Source organism: Macrobrachium rosenbergii, chromosome 7, assembly GCF_040412425.1.
Source record: "Macrobrachium rosenbergii isolate ZJJX-2024 chromosome 7, ASM4041242v1, whole genome shotgun sequence".
NCBI lineage: Eukaryota > Metazoa > Arthropoda > Malacostraca > Decapoda > Palaemonidae > Macrobrachium > Macrobrachium rosenbergii.
Genome location: NC_089747.1, coordinates 52,742,684 through 52,757,422, shown reverse-complemented (window position 1 = coordinate 52,757,422; position 14,739 = coordinate 52,742,684). Strand labels below are relative to the sequence as shown.

General features: G+C 35.5%; 1 long non-coding RNA gene across 2 annotated transcripts; it reads left to right on the top strand.

Moving 5' to 3' along the window:
• Positions 1 to 950: 950 nt before the first annotated feature.
• Positions 951 to 12,969, top strand: LOC136840361 (uncharacterized). Of its 2 annotated transcripts, XR_010853606.1 has the most exons (6): positions 951 to 1,169; positions 4,233 to 5,060; positions 5,697 to 5,804; positions 6,668 to 8,500; positions 9,509 to 9,591; positions 10,874 to 12,969. It is a non-coding gene; the product is annotated as an uncharacterized lncRNA (long non-coding RNA). The 2 variants fall into 2 exon arrangements; XR_010853607.1 differs by lacking the exon at positions 9,509 to 9,591 and having other exon boundaries at positions 952 to 1,169.
• Positions 12,970 to 14,739: the final 1,770 nt, after the last annotated feature.

Below are 14,739 nucleotides of genomic sequence, written 5' to 3'. Positions count from 1 at the left end.
AGATTAATTAAACTGTCATAATTATTCCAGTATACATGTCATAGAGTATGTTAAAATAAACACCACTTCAAAATATTCGTCCTCACAGAACGAACCCAGAATTCCTGTTAAAAGAAACATATCATATATTCCTGAAATGGTGTTACAAGAAATGAGTATTCAAAATGGAAAAATGCACAATGGAGAACAGAATGGGCAAATGCATAATTTGCAGCACAACTGGGTACTTCCACATCTAAGTGTTCAAGTTATCTTACTCACTTTTCTTTGCAGATAAGGTATCTTCATGGTGGTGGTTCTCAAACAAAGTCCCCTCACGATTGTCTGTTCCTCTGATAATATACCATTAGAGGTGCAACACATAGACTCACCGGAATCACTTCTTGACGACACCAGTTCAGTGTTCGAAAGATCACAGTCTGCATGCACTTAGGCCATGATCAGAGAAGCACAAATGCATGCACCAGATACCTGCTGTGTTCCAACGTCGACACAAATGCATCTGGAGCGGATGTACTACTGACAGGCCAGCACATAGTTTGTCAGACTATATATATATATATATATATATATATATATATATATATATATATATATATATATATATTTTTATTATTATTAAATACATTTTTTACATGAGTGTTTGTGTGTATGTGTTTTGCTTTATCTGCAGTTTCCTCTCTTCTTATATAATTTTTTTATTATTATTGCATTTTTTTTACAAGAGTTTTCTTCTTTATCTGGTTCCATTTCTGGTCATTTCAACTTTTATTTTTATTCCAACTCCCCCCTCTTCTACCTCTATTTATATTTCGTAGTTTATTAGATAATTTAAGTAACTAGGTATCAGTGCACACACATTCCCACATAGTGTTTATAACCATTCATATGTATGTTAAAAACCAATAACAACGACCTCTAAAGGGATATCTTCTGAAAACTGGTTCTCGTCCCCCCAGCTAATGGGGAATCATTTACGAAGGCGTCTTGTCAAACATCAAAGCTTTCAGCCAATGAAAGGGAGCGACAGAAAAGTTAATGGTGGGGCCCACTGATTGGCCAGAGGAATTCCTACCCTGACACTGGAAGGAAGGCTCTCAGTATGGTTCTAGACACGAAGACGGATCGGCTTTGCACACAAGAGCTTACAAAGGACGAAAAGGACTCTGGTAAGAACAATTTATTTTCTTACGTATTTGAGGGTATTCTTCAGTCTGTAGACGTTAGAGATTTGAATAAGCATTAGAAATCTTAACAATGTTATAGAACGAAATATATAGTGTGGTCAGTGAATCAAGCATTTACATTTCCGAAAAATATTTGCAGATTGTGTGCCATTCAAAACCTATCTTTCCAGGTTTTCCCCCAAAATCTGAGGCAGCTAATGATAGGTATGGTCCAGAGTCCATAACAGACCTTTTATTGTAAGGGTGGATAAGTATAGAAGGGACGTGGGGCTTGGTGTGGACCTCTGGACTCAGAGTAATCAATTGTCCTTTCCAATGTGCAAAGAGCCAGTGATCTAGATTAAACGTGCTTTAACTTCCTAAACTGTGAAGTGCAACTTGAAGGCCCCATGCCTTTAACAACACTTGGTGCAACTTGCAGCAGTCCATAAACAGTTGCAATATTGGTTTCGTTAACAGAGGCATTATTTTGAGAAATTATATGATTATGTGTGTTTTTATTCGTCCATATTAAAAAAAAGTGCGACATTAATTACCGTACAACCACCTGTCAGCAAAGTTCACCTCCGTAGTTACGTAGTGACTTGACAGTTAACCGGGAGTGAGATTGTTCGCCGGTTAGGTACACCAGTCACCTGCCTTGCTCGTGGCGAGGTGGATATATTTGTTGTTAATGGCTAAAATCCTTAGTTTTTGAAAATTGTACTTATTTGGTGCTATTCAATCCGTAGGTGCTTCTGGGTAACAAAGGTGTTTGTTCTTTTATATTGTATTTCATTTCGTATTGGCTGAATTGGTGTCAAGTGTTCAAATAGTGAAATATTTTCACGTAAACAACTGGGTATCTAGGGCATTGTCCTGTGATTATTATAGGTATATTCCTGACCAATACGGTTAATGTATCTTTATGTATATATTGCCTTTGGCTTGGATTATGTAAGTAAATGGGTTACCCAAATATTATTGTACGGAGACATTGACCAAGAAAAAAGGCTTTAGATGACTGATGACAGATCGAAATGGATATCCGCCCACTGCTTGCGTTGGCAGAATATATGTAAATGGCAGGGTTTTAAGCACCACTGCATTAACCTGCATTCCTCGTAGGCACGCGGCGTGGGGGGCTACCCGAGAACGTTGGAAAATGAGAGTATTTCTGTAAATCTGAGGTTACGAGGAAGTTTGGTTTTCAAACCAATTACTTGGCAGCATCATAAATGTTGTAATTTTATGACCCGCTCTAAAACTGTTGTATGTTCGTTACTTCCTACTTGACATCTTTAGTAAAAAAAATTCCTATTGATTTCTGTTACAGGAAATAATGCGTAACTTAAACATACAGTAAATGAAATATTGAACTAAGCTAGAAGTAAATTTGTCATTTGAAAGCTATGAAATCCTGAAGCTACAGGACACAGTTAAATCCTTAGGACCTTTTTTTCCCAGGCAATGAAAGGTATGTGTTGAAATTAATCATTACACCTCATTTAAGCTTAAGCGATAGAAAGTGAACTGACTAAATAGTCTTCCACGTGGGATGATGTCATTTAACAAAAAACATCTTTTATCTTTCCTGCGATTTCAAATTCTTATGGCAACTGACATTATAAATGAACTCTTCATTTCGTAGTAGTCTAAAATGACAACATTTTGAATGTTAGTGCCATTTGAGCTTTTATATATTTTATGATTATTATTTTAGTAAGACGCTTAAAAAGAAAAAAAAAAATAATGAGGGTTTACAAGGAAATTAGTGTTTTGCGTCAGCTTATCGTCAGTTGCTTTGTCAGTAAATCTGGTGGGAAAGGGACGAGGGATAGAGCTGTGGGTGGAAGGTTAGTGGAAAGGTACGGGGCAGTAAAATGTAGTTCGTTTTAGTTTAATATTATACTGAACTTGTTGTACTGAAGCGTGTGGTAAAGTAAATGACTTTATTGATATAGGATGTTTATATCTGGTAGGTTTTCAGTTGTTGACTGAAAGTGCTGTGATATTAGCTGCCTTGGCCTTCTTACTAGCTATTTTTATATCGAAGTTAAAAGATCCATAGGTCTATATAATACCAAAAGGAAATATGCTTAAACAGATAATTACTATTGCCGTACCGATTAATTTCAAAATTGGGAGTGCCATTATGAGCTTGGTATCAGTTACTGATAAATGGTTAAGTAACTTCACATGAACATAGCGGCTTTAGTTTTTTTTTTTTTTTTTTTAGTAATTTAAGAGAAATAATTGACAGTCCTGGATTAAGCACACACTTTTTCACATGATTCAAGTCTTAACTGGAAAACTTTCGTATAGGTGTTATGAATCATGAAGCTTGCATGGGCAGAATGTGTCATTGATGGCCAGAGTATATATAATGATAAATGTTTTGAAAAATGCTTCAAATATTCTCAGGTACCAAATCTTGTGCCTGATCTAATATTAGTGCATTAATCGGCCAGGCTTAGCTGGAAGGTTCAGATCACCTGTGAGAAAAACAGTTTTCCACACTGTACCCATTGGTCAACTATGGAAGTGCTTTCAGATGTCAGTGATTGAGGTGGTTTTATTTGAATACGAAATGTTGCAGTATATTAACGTTAAATACATTAAATATCTGAAATAAACGCTACTAAATAAAAACTTTACAAAAGCAATTCATGAAGGAAATACCACATTTCCACCATTCTTTAAGAATTTGTCAGTGTGCACATATTCTGATCAATCAGGTAAATTCACGATCGTGTTTAATATCAGAAAATGGTAACTGATGATAATTGCCGGTTGAATTAGGCTTAACTGAAGGGTATTCAAGTATTTCTCATTTCAGGAAGAATAGACTTAAAACCTGTGCTGACGTAAATGTTAAAAATGGCCCAGTTCTTTACTCTAGTTTAACATACCACAAATAGTAATTTTCATCTCCCAAAGTGCTATAACTTGAGGAAATATAAGGTCCACTTTCTTTTTAACCTGAGACTTGTTCTTCTGTAATTATCATTTACATAACTTTTTCCCTAATAAGTGACTAATGTAGATCCTTTTTTTTTATTACAGAAAGGCATTGCTTCAAGGACTACGTCCGTTTCGAGTCAAGTCGTTTCAGAACATCCTTAAAGACGATTCGATGCAACCCACCGTCTTTCGAATTGTCCAAGTCATTAGTTACTTAACAAAACAGATAAGAAACGTATAAGATATGACTACTGACGCCAAATCCTGACACTATTTAAAAAATCAGTAAAGCCAATCCCTGGACAGAGATACGAAATGTCCTCCAGTAAAGCGAAATATGCTACGCGGTCTGTCGCTGTAAGAGTAGTTTTGAAAATAATCTGTTTGTGAGACATTCTACTCTGGCGTATAAATTGCCGCCAGTTAACTTTTAGGAACCGTTAGGCTAAGCGTGATAATTTAGTGCTTTGTCACTTGTCAATTAGAATGTCGAAATTAGCATGCGAGTCAAATATAGCCATGGAAATTTAGGTTTCTAAAATCAGCGTGTTAGGCTAAGCTATTGTTATTATAATAGAACCACCGAATTATCTAGTACAGTATATAATGACAGCTGTAAAACATGTTACTTATTTACGTAAACTTCGATGTAGCTGTACAAAATAAAATTTTGTATGTGTTGTTTGAGCGCCAATAAATGTAACGCAACTGCGGCCATTTTGATTAAAGAAACTCGTAATCGTTTGAAGAGGTAAATTTTAGTGTTTGTCATTTTTGTGGAAACGAAGTGGGTTGTATCGAATCGCTTCATAGATGAACTGAAACGATTAAGTTTTTACCAAAACGCTCAAGTATTAAAATATGTAAACTAACAACGAGATTGGAAGCTATTCAACGTTATGACAGGGCAGGTGTCGACATATGACCTCGGTAAGTTTTTTTCCATCTGATCATTCCATAAAAGACAGGCACTTAGATCCAGGTATCTCAGTTCACTACCTAGACACCCTGCATTATTTGTCGAGATTTTTAGCCTCCAAGTACTATATAAGGTCTAACAGTGTCGACATATGACCTCGGTAAGTATTTTTTCCATCTGATCATTCCATAAAAGACAGGCACTTAGATCCAGGTATCTCAGTTCACTACCTAGACACCCTGCATTATTTGTCGAGATTTTTAGCCTCCAAATACTATATAAGGCCTAACCCCCTGTTAGTGTTGGGTTAAGCCCTTTGTTGGCCGAGTCGGTTGAGCTTCAGACTGTCACACGATGGGCCGGAGTTCAATTCCCGCGGCCGGCTGATGAAGAGTTAGAGGAATTTATTTCTGGTGATAGAAATTCATTTCTCGCTATAATGTGGTTCGGATTCCACAATAAGCTGTAGGTCCCGTTGCTAAGTAACCAATTGGTTCTTAGCCACGTAAAATAAGTCTAATCCTTCGGGCCAGCCCTAGGAGAGCTGTTAATCAGCTCAGTGGTCTGGTAAAACTAAGGTATACTTTTTTTTAGTGTTGGGTTAGAGTCAACTAACACTGGACTAATAGAATCTCTTTGTTTCTTAGGTCTGTGGGGCGTTTTGATTGACTGATTGAACACGTCCGATCCACGACAAAGCAGCTTGAAGTTTAGATTTGGTACAATATCATCACGTGTCTAATTTTTGTTGAATGGTAAGGAAGTGTGTATCACTTTTATTTTACCTACGCAGTGCCCAAAAAAATATGGCGCATGTACAGTGTATCAGAAGATACCTATATGCAAACGAATATAATTAATTTTGTTATTGGTCCGTCTAGTTTCCAGTAAAATGGAGGATGTATCCATGATAAAGCCTAGAGACTCCGCAAGGCAATATGCAGTGATCTGTTGAATGAATCCTTTAAGTTTTCATGGGCGAGATGTGAATAGGTTGTCTTTTTACCTTTCGATATTTCTGCCAAAATGCTGGTTTCCTCAGATTTTTTGAGTAAAAAAGGGAAGGTCGAGTTTTTGACTTGTGGGTCTAATGAATAATTTGGAAAGAATGAATGCAATAACCAGTTTCGTTCGGGAACTGGAAAGATAATGTTAATATGCTGTACACCTCGTAAAACTTTTTTTTTCAAAGTTTTTTTATAACCAATTCACCTTCGAAGTAACAAGTTTTTGCATAACACTATGATGCAGTAATCGTATTGAGAAATATAATTAATTAAATCTGTTGATAAGAGTGACATCTGGATTGTTTAACATTTAATTCAAAGACTCATTTGCCCCGGAATGTTAATTAGTTAGTGTTCTTGACTTTGCAGCACTCATACAAATGACATTTCAGGTTGCCTTGTGTAACATGCAATTAACCTCTATAATTATTTGCCATTTTATTTTAATTTTACAATATGGCTTGTACTAAGACGATTCACCTCTATGGGTCTGTGTCAGTTTTCATACTACACTACATACTATATTTTGATCTCATTAAAGGAAAGATTAGGCTATATTTCATATTCCAGTAAGTTTTACTTTCAACAGGGATTTTGTTATCCTTTTGCAGGTTCATTGCTGCAGTACTTTCTGAGTGAAATGAAAGAAAGCTAAACCAAATTCGAGACATTCAGATGGTACGTAACGAAGGCAGAAGACAATTCACCACTTACGGAAATGTATCATAATCAGCACACTAGAAAAAATTATGGGTAGAAGACAATAGCCAAAATTTCTGCTACTGACAAATGAAACGATTGGGGTCGAACTTAACAGGATTCTTTTTCTTTGATCTTGTGTGCAAGCCATTTTCCCTGCATTTGGGTTTGATAGACAGTAGGCAGTAACACTGGTAGTCTCGCTAATCCATTCATGCACGTCACCAACTCGATGATGAATTATTTGGCTATCTTACAGAATTGAGCATCCTTCTCTAATTGTGTATTCATCTAGGTTGCAATGCCATCCTTTGAGTTCACCACTCCCCAAGAATGGGTACATGGCTTATCTGCTCTGGGGGGTACACCCACAGCATATTGGTCAAGTCACAAGTCACAGTCGAGTCTCAATCCGAGGAAGCCATGCACTCAGTGCCAAAGACCTCTACTGCCATTTTTGCTAGGCACACTTCACCAGTCTTGAAGTAGAATGAATCCCACAAGTGTAGCAGGAAATGGTATGATGGGTGTTGCCCCTCCACTGCAGTAAGGCAACTTTTTTACCACAACCGGGTGGCGAAGGCAAGATAGTAGTTAAAGGGTACCCATCAGAGACCCACAACATCATCATATCTCAATCGCTCTCAATCGCCTCATCAGATGGCAACTCTGTCCGAAGACGTCGGGACACTAAATGCAAAAGGCAAAGTGCTCGGGTATCTCGACCTATAGCCACAGATTGAAATTCCACGGCCAGTTCAACCCAGGCAGGGGATGGGCAAGCATGGGTGTAACCTCCTGAGCACACACCTCACAGATTGCAAACAACTCCCTAGTGAATATTGCATAGCTGCCTACGATGTTATTTATCCCATTAGTACAGATCTGGCCATCTGGTGGGTCAAATCCTGCTGAATGGTAATGCGAATACATGAGTTAATGTGCTTTTGTGCAATGCAATGCAATGGCCGTGAATGAGTATCACAGCAATTAGTGGAGTTGGTAATGTCTAATAGGTCAGAACCCTAGTTACTCCTGCCATTTACCATCACAGAAGTTTGCCAGGCTGCAATGTCCAGGAATAAATGTGTGCCAGGTTGCAAGTATGGGGAAGACCATAGGTATTTTATGTCACTGACCGCTTGCACAGAAGTTTAAGAACGCTAGAGTAAGGAAGCAGCTAGAAATTAAAATAAAATTTTGTAAAACAGACAGTCATTGAGAAGTTAAACTATTAAATCAAGAGAACAGATTACAAAAGCCTAGACTGTACAAATAAAAACGCAAAAGATGGAAAATTAATGAAATGCTACTAATTGCCTGTGAATCTCATCATGTGCTGGGGCCTGAAAAGAGGAAGTGGTTCTGCAGTAGATAACCAACCAAGTAATATTTATGAAACCACCCTTAACTAATTGATTTCAAGTATGTCTGCACCATGAGCACAGAGAAATATGAGGTTGTGGAACCAGGTTGCTATAAAGAAATTAGAAAAGAAAAATGTTTTATATCCAGTTCACGGAGTACTTGGTTGCATCAGGAACCAAGGAAATAAGAAAATATGAATATATCAAGAGTGCTCTGATACATGAGAAGTAGTATTTCAAGTAAACAATTCACGTAAACTGGCGAGAGGACCTGCCTGAGTAACCAAACAAGAGCCAAAGGAGCGACTCCCATAAACAAACAGGAACAGGGAGAAACCGAACTACTGGGTTATGCCATCGAAGCCTCGAACATCATGGGTGAGTCTTGACATTTTTAGTAGTATGAAATTCTGCTACAGTTTTTCTGGAGACCATTCAGATTACGGGTAACACTTTTAAGGTCTCTGTTTTGCCGATATGAATATAAGAGTAAGAGAATATGAAAACTAAAGTAAACCATGATTGGTAGCACTAAAAGATTAAGGAAGTTAAAGGTTGCATGTACTGTGCAGCACAAATAATCATCATGTTCAGTGATATTCTGAAATGCTAAAATGACAGACTTCGAAGGAAATCCGAGTTTGTGTTGGGCTGTGCCAAAAGTATGAAGAAATAGTGCATTAGTTATTGAGAGAGATAGTTTTATCATTTATGAGGTGTTTAGGTATTACTAGATGTAGGTACATGTTTTCCCTCTTAAGGAGCCTGAGTTCCTGTATATAACCATCTCATTTCTGATAAAGTATAATGAACTGTTGAAAATCCATTAAAATTTATTCTGGACAGTTTACGAAATGGTAGAATTTATATCTTGAGCCAGATGTACAAAGTGACTAAATTTAATCTCTCACTGAAGGAACTACTGTAGATGAAAAGTTCATATAGCTGTTTTAGTGTGATGTTATGGCCAACTGTCAGGTTTGGGTACTGGTATAAGCCACCCTAACTTTATAGAATTCGGATGTAAAAATCCATTAGCAGTAGATGTAATTTACATAGTACAGCTATCCTTAGCAGGTGGAACTAGTGAATTTGATGGCATAAACTATGAACTTAATAGGTCATAATTCCCTAGAGAAGGTTGGCTTAAGATACATATATCACCTTGCAGTAAAATTCCACAGCATGCCTTGAAAATGAGTGATATCAATAAAAAGTTTAAATTAAGACAGTTTACAAGGCAATGATGAAATCATATAAAACTTTTCTAACAGCATTAGTACAGGACAGACATTTGCTGAGCAGCTTTGCATGCAAGTCATAAAATACTGGATTTCGATAATGTTTATAAGTTATCAGTATCTGATAAATTGTTTTCCTTTTAAGCTGAGGACTTCTGGAAACTGCTCAAATATGAGAAGGTGATGAATGATGAACCATTTTGTCACTTGAACCTATGATCTTTCAAGGTAAGACATTGCTCAAATTAGAAATGCTCTACTGATTACCCATGGTTGACTGTATAAAGTTGAAACCGGGTTATCCGCTAACACCAATTAAAAATAAACTGTTTGTGTTGCACAAATATCATACTCAACAAAAGTCAGATATGGTGCTTTTAGAAATATGTGCTATATTCTATAATAAAGTGTACAAGTATAGAATTCTGTAAAAACTTCGACAAAACAAATACAGTATCAAGAAATAATGGATTTTGGAAGAGAATAATCTTTTTTAGTATTCATAACTTTTATATAAAAACATTGGTGAAGTATTATGAAATTTGGACTTCTGTAAGACTTATTCAGTTTTCTCTGCTACTCCGTAGTGATTGTGGATCAATTTTAGGTTATAAATAAAATGAGTACCGTGAGAAACTCAGTTATTAAGAGCGGTAAAAGTTAATTGCTTAAAAGAATTAAGCCAACTAGTCCAGTTCTAAGATAATTTAAGTAAAATTGGAGATAGATGGGACATTGCTGGCAATGAAAAATCCTACCAGACTACGTGAAAATGTTGAAACTGGTTTGTATATGTTGTTATAGCCTGGCGGAAGCAATAATAATAATAATAATAATAATAATAATAATAATAATAATAATAATAATAAATCCACATTGATTTAAGTGTAAATACACATTTACATCAATGTGGATTCATCGTCCTAATGACTCGTGTAATTGTGAGGTTATTATAATAATGACAAAATGTTGAAAAGGTTTTATAAATGATGTAGCCTGGTGCAAGCAGCAGTAATAATAATAATAATAATAATAATAATAATAATAATAATAATAATAATAATAATAATAATAATAATAGTGAAAAGTCCACATTGATGTAAGTGTCAGTATCCAGTTACATCAATGTGGATTTTTCACCATTTTAATGATTCGTGTGACTATGAGGTAAAGATATGGAACTTTTTATTGTAATTTGCTATTTGAAACTTACACTAAGAAGCCTCTCACTGTTTTCAAGTCAAATTTGCATTGCTGTCCAATTTTAGATTAATATTTACTGTACCTGTGACCAAGTAAAATTTCACCTCATCAAGATGTTCTTAATAAAAAAAAAAAAAAAAATTGATACGGGTCTAAAAAGACTTTGTTTCACCTGTGCACCTTTTAGGGGCCTAGGTTAGGAAGTTTGGGGACCCTGTTATAAACAACCATCTTTTATCTTAGTTCCTTGTAAGCCAAAAGAACTCACCCTGACATGACGTCATTAACTTCTTCCTCATATTTTCAGGAAATTGTCTACATGTGCAACATTGAAGCTTCCGAACAGAAACTGAACAAGAGAAGCAAACGCAAGTTTCACATTAGATTTCCACAACGTATCTGCTATGAAAGAAGAGCATGAACTTCAAGAAGCAACTCATTTATGCATTAAATTTGTACAAAGGGCCAGGATGTAGATTCACAAATGTTATCTTTTGCTGTTAATAGAACTGAAGTAGAGAAACTGAAAAGAAATGTTACTCTAGTTTCTAGCTTGTACAATCTTACCTCTTTTCACCGTCAAAAGTAGAAAACGGTTACATTTTTAGTATTACGTAAGCATTTTATCAGGATCAAAGCAGAGCCTGATGACCCAAAAACTGAGGCAAGTTCAGCTGTGCTGCTTATCATTTTAAGTAGAACTATTGGAGTATTTGTTATATCAGGGAGTTCACTGATTCAAGCTGATCATTTATAATCTAAACATGCTACTGTTTAGATTATCAGTCATCTGGTAGCCCATTATTATTCAGGAGCTTTTTATACTTTAAAACTTATATCAGTTTAATATTACTTGAATTTCTCCTCCTGCCATTAAGTAGGTCAGTGTTTCAGGATATTTATTGTTACATAATTTCATCATCAGTTTTACAATAGGTATGTGGTACTTCATTATAATTCAGGACACACCGGTTTTTTTTTTACGTAAGATTCCCAAGCTTATTTTATCAAGTACTTCAGTACATGTCAGGAATAAGCTTTTTAACATTTTTTTACCAGTTTGCAATTGTTTAGGATGTATTTGTAATTATGTATATTTCTTGTTTAACATCAGCTATCAAGTAGTTCACATGTTGGAGGATACAAAGTTTTGTTTTTCCGAGAATCTGGAATCGGTTTAATGACGGTTGCAAATAGCTCGGTGTGTCCGGATACATACTCGTAGGTTATTTAATTTTCTTGTTCGTGTTAGCTATCTGGCATTAGCATTCTTTTTTCTTCAGCAACATTCACAAACTTAAGATCGGCTTTCAAGAAGCTTAGGTTGTTAGGCGATAGACTCTCTCTCTCTCTCTCTCTCTCTCTCTCTCTCTCTCTCTCTCTCTCTCTCTCTCTCTCTCTCTCTCTTCTCTCTACTTCGTTTAATACAGCTACGCTTCAGGAACCAAAGTTTTCAGTTGAATTTCTAAGCTGGTTTGATATCAGCTTCCAAGTAGCTTAGTTAGTGATATCTCCGGCTACATAATAATACACAATATTAGCCTATTAGCAGCTATTAGGTAGTCATAGCTACTCTCTGGCTTATTTTTTTATTTTAAAGTCATGTATGTTTAAGGACAATTTTTTCGATAAATTAGTTTTGATTTGCCATATCCAACAGGTCATTATCAATACATAATATGCCTGGGTACGAAGGGCACGCGAGATTAAAAGAAGACGTTTCTTATTATTTTCAGTAATTTTCCTTAAGTTCATAATGATCAGTAGCAAAAAGTTCATTAGTTAGAAGGAATAGGTTTTATCTTGGTGATAGTCAAAATGGTTAGGAATAGCTTTGTAGAATGAAATCTGTTAGGCATGAACCCTCAGAGAATACATAATATATTTCCACCCAAAGCACAAATGATTACTGTTAGTTTATCACAGGAAGTCTCAGATACTCTTAAACTAGCTTCCATCACAGTAGGGACTTGGAGGTAAGCTTCTCATGTAGTCCTCGTGGCCTTCATCCATAGTATGTTTCAGTTACTGATTTATATCGGAGTTCCTTCAGAATTAATTTTGTAATAGTGTCGAGATCTTGAATAATTACATAGGTACTTTTACTCCACAACTTAGACTATTGAAAGGCATTTTTTTATACGGGGGAGATATCACAGCCTGAAGCTTTTACACGTTTGCACTGTTAAGAGGGGATATATTTCACAACTTATTTTACCAGTTTTATCTCAGACTTGATGACAGACGGAAATCTTGCCATTAGTTTCAAGCAGTTAACGATTCTTTCTAAATTCCGTAAAACTCTTGCCATGAAAATGATGCTTCTTGCTTAACATTAAACATAACCCGTGAAAGGTGTAAACTTGAGTAAGGTTAGGTTAGCGAAGTTGAACAGCAAAGTTGAAGTAAGCATATATATATATATATATATATATATATATATATATATATATATATATATATATATATATATATATATATATATATATATATATATATATATATATATATATATATACATATAGTCTCGGTAATTGGGCGGCTACTTGGAAATCTTATATTAATGATAAAATAATATTGCTAAGTGATTCAGAAGAACATTCTTTATTGTACAAGCTGAGGTATAAAACCTCATCATCAGGCTGGAAAACCTATACATGAGAATCAATAAAATTACAATAAAATGAATTGTCATAATAAATCTTCAGCAAAATATCACTAACGAAATATATAAATGAACAAGTAAATACAAACTAAAAGGGTGTGAGACGTGTATCAACGAAAAATTAAAAAACACAAACATAAAAATATGAAAATAAAACTAAAGTGAAATGTAAACAAACTACCACTCACAAAGTAAAATATTTAACGATCTAATTGAGTACCTACTATGAAATTACACGATAGCTAGTTGAATACCAGACGAGTTGTTGTTCAATTCCGGCTTCATCTTTTTAATAGTCAGCGACTCTGAAATTGAAAGGTCCAGTCTATTTTAACAAAAAGACAGTGCCCGAAAATCCAGGTCAGTGAAAGGATGGTCCTGTGCTAAACTGTGTTCTCTAATGGCAGAAAAGGGGGTGTCCGGTAATTTCATCGCGGTAATTTCATCGCGGTAATTACATCGTGGTAATTACATCGCATGCATCACCGTATTATAAATCCGATCGCAATATAAATACATCGTCTGTAATTTCATCGTCACAAGCTAAGTCAACTGCTCAAAGCATAAAACATAAACGTCTAATTTAATACTGTAATAGTTGTTGATGGAATCTAACTATCTAACTATTCGCAAACAGCCTCATCGTCACAAGCTAAGTCAATTGCTCAAAGCCAAAACTAACGTAGAACAATAAAACATAAACGTCTAATTTAATACTGTAATAGTTGTTGATGGGAACTAACTATCTAACTATTCGCAAACAGCCTCATCGTCACAAGCTAAGTCAACTGCTCAAAGCCAAAACTAAATGAACAATAAAACACAAACGTCTAATTTAATACTGTAATAGTTGTTGATGGGATCTATCTAACTATTCGCAAACAGTCTCATCGTCACGTTGTCAACTGCTCAAGCCAAAACTAAATGAACAATAAAACATAAACGTCTAATTTAATACCGTAATAGTTGTTGATGGGGATCTAACTATCTAACCATTCTCGCAAACAGCCTCATCGTCACAAGCTAAGTCAACTGCTCAAAGCCAAAACTAATGAACAATAAACATAAACGTCTACCTTAATACTGTATTAGTTGTTGATGGATCTAACTATCTAACTATTCGCAAACAGCCTCTACTGTCACAAGCTAAGTCAACTGCTCAAAGCCAAAACTAAATGAACAATAAAACATAAACGTCTAATTTAATACCGTAATAGTTGTTGATGGGATCTAACTATCTAACTATTCGCAAACAGCCTCATCGTCACAAGCTAAGTCACTGCTCAAAGCCAAAACTAAATGAACAATAAAACATAAACGTCTAATTTAATACTGTAATAGTTGTTGATGGGACTTAACTATCTAACCATTATTCGCAAACAGCCAGCTTGTTGACTTTTCCTAAAACAGAAATTATTTGTCTTCTGAGTAGAAAACATTTGATAATAACTCGGACTAAACCCTTCAAGATGCCTCTGGAGTATGTTGTAAGCACAAGGAATAAGAAA